We start from the raw sequence: 2403 nt of genomic DNA, 5'->3' as shown, positions 1-2403 counted from the left end.
CAATGATGCAGTATGTCCGGTGTTTCCGTCTGGTCCGCGTCCTTTAAAAGACACCGACCACATGTAAAGCAAAACCGCGTTAAGGCAAAAAATCCCTCGGTCGCAGTCCATGTTCGGTCAGCATGAACTTCATTTACACCATTTACTCCACAACGACAACACAAATTGACCTGTAAAAGTGTTTTGCATCCTGTTAATTTGTTTTTTAAAATGTAAAATTGTCTCGTTCTTTGTAAAAGTGTTTCACACTTTGTAATGTTGTTTTGCACTTCCTGGCCACCGTAATTTACAGTGTGTGCTTTACAGCATATTTAAAACATGTTTGTAGCTCATTCATGATTGTTACTGTGCTGCACTGGTTTTAATCATACCATCATATTTTGCAGTCCAGCTAAAATAGGCCCATGGTGTTAAGATATCAGAGAGAAAAAGCAAAAGCAGCAAAACATAACTGTCACACAGTTTTAGTCAAATGTATTTAACATGAATTAATTAGACTCAGTGTCAAGATGCAGCACACTTCTCTACTTTTCCTTTATTGTAAACACAAGGATTAAGATTCCCATTAATTCAGCTGATGTTTAATGACATTTTGTTTAACACTGTCTGAGCAGGGGCACCTTACAGATGCTTGCTTTTGAACAATTCAGCAAGACACAGTTGAGGGACAGAACTCCTCTGTTTTGTGACCCCATGCGCAAGACATTATGGCACCTTAGTATCAGTCTACCCTTCTTTTTGCCTCTGTCTTTTTCCCCCAATTATTTACCCATAGAGTGCTATCTTTGTTGAAGATTCTCTGACATCAAGACACAGTGACGACGGTGACCAAAAATATATAACTTACACAATGGTGATATTTTTCATCTTGTTTTCATTTGAGAGCTCAGACATGTTCAAACGGCTTGTTTCAGCTATCTGAGGTTTTGTTGTTCTTATGTGAAAATATAATCCACCACAGAATTCTTAACTCTTGTTTTCACACTTCCAGATGGGTCCAAGTGAAGGCCAGGTGTCTGCATGTCCAATCCACTGATGGACTCTGTTCAAGCTGTGCCTGTGCATTGATGAGGCTTTATTTTTTGATCTTCGCCTCCCCCTCAGGGGAGAGTTGGCTATGAGATGACCACTGGCTGTTATTTACAGGAGTACTTCAGTGGTAATATTGCTCCCAGAGTTTTAGCGATGCCTAATCTATCTTGGCAACTGGTCCAGGGGTTTCAAGAATCTGGCATGATTCAAGTCATGTATGACTTGGGGTTTCCTTTTAAACAGTTCATAGGCATTTGAGAGAAATGTTGTTTTCTAATATTCTGTGTATATACTATACACTGTATTGATAATTTTGGAAAAAGAAAAAAAGAAAAAAATCCCTGCTTATTTTTCACAACCTTTGAAAGGCCTTTGCTTATTGTACCATACTAGTAATCCAATGGGTTTGAGTCGCATTCATTCCCAGTCATTCAAATAACCAGTGGAGGTTTACAGCTGAAGCTAGAGTGCCTGGCCAGCATCAAACCTCGTGTAAAAAGAAGAAGAAGCAAATTGATTGAAATAGTTTTTACACTTTGTTTTTGAATTAATTAATTAGAGGTGTTGGTGAAGGATTTTTTTTTTTTTCGTTGGATAACCACACTTGCTGTTTTCCTGTTTCCAGCTTTTTTTGTTGAAACAATCTGTCTGCTGGCTGTAGCTTTATATTTACAAATAAGCGTGGCATCAATCTTCTCTCCTGACTCTGCTAGAATTCGAATACGCATATTTCCCCAAAATGTCAAACTTTTTCGTTAAATTGAAGTGTAAAGTTTACGTAACTTTTTTATATTAATAAACGTCCATTACATTCAAGCCATTGCCAGATAAGTTGCTACAAAGCTAATTAAGACAATCAGCTCCACACAACTCTCTCTTCTTAGTATGGCTATGTTCCGAAGCTCGCATGGAGATAATTACCTCATCAGAAGAGTCCATGTTTTTTTAATCCTTCATGTCCTCCTTGGCTACTAGCAACTGCGTGGAAGGCGGGTTGGGGTGCGTGCGTGATCACGGAAGGCTTGTATCATGTGGATGAACCAACAGTGTTGTTGTCATTACTTAGAATTTCTTATGGGGTGACAGAAACTACGCACTATAGCTTTAGGTTATTTTGCTAAATGCAATTAAGAGATCAGCGCTAAGGCAGTCAGATTATACTAAAGCCATGGTAATTGTGCAAGGTGAATAAAAGAATGTGGGGGATTAAGTGTTTCCTTTTATCTTTAAGATGCATATTGTAAGTTGGACCTCTAACCACTCTGTTATTTTACATTCAAGGTACAGAATTTTAATTAAGAGAGAGCTGAACCTCTCACATAGCCAAAATGTGTAATTTGAAGCTTTGAGAAGCTTGGAGCCAATCACAGC

General features: G+C 38.4%; 1 protein-coding gene across 1 annotated transcript in view; it reads left to right on the top strand.

The window, feature by feature from the left end:
• dynlt2b (dynein light chain Tctex-type 2B) overlaps positions 1 to 2403 on the top strand; it is a 17055-nt gene that overhangs the window by 13176 nt on the left and 1476 nt on the right. Inside the window, exon 6 of the mRNA XM_032525544.1 lies at positions 992 to 2403. This exon is cut by the window's right edge and continues 1476 nt beyond it. The gene's annotated coding sequence lies outside the window, so the exon portion shown is untranslated. The remainder of the gene's footprint in view (positions 1 to 991) is intronic.

This window comes from Etheostoma spectabile, chromosome 9 (assembly GCF_008692095.1).
Source record: "Etheostoma spectabile isolate EspeVRDwgs_2016 chromosome 9, UIUC_Espe_1.0, whole genome shotgun sequence".
NCBI lineage: Eukaryota > Metazoa > Chordata > Actinopteri > Perciformes > Percidae > Etheostoma > Etheostoma spectabile.
This window is presented reverse-complemented; position numbering and strand designations above follow the sequence as displayed.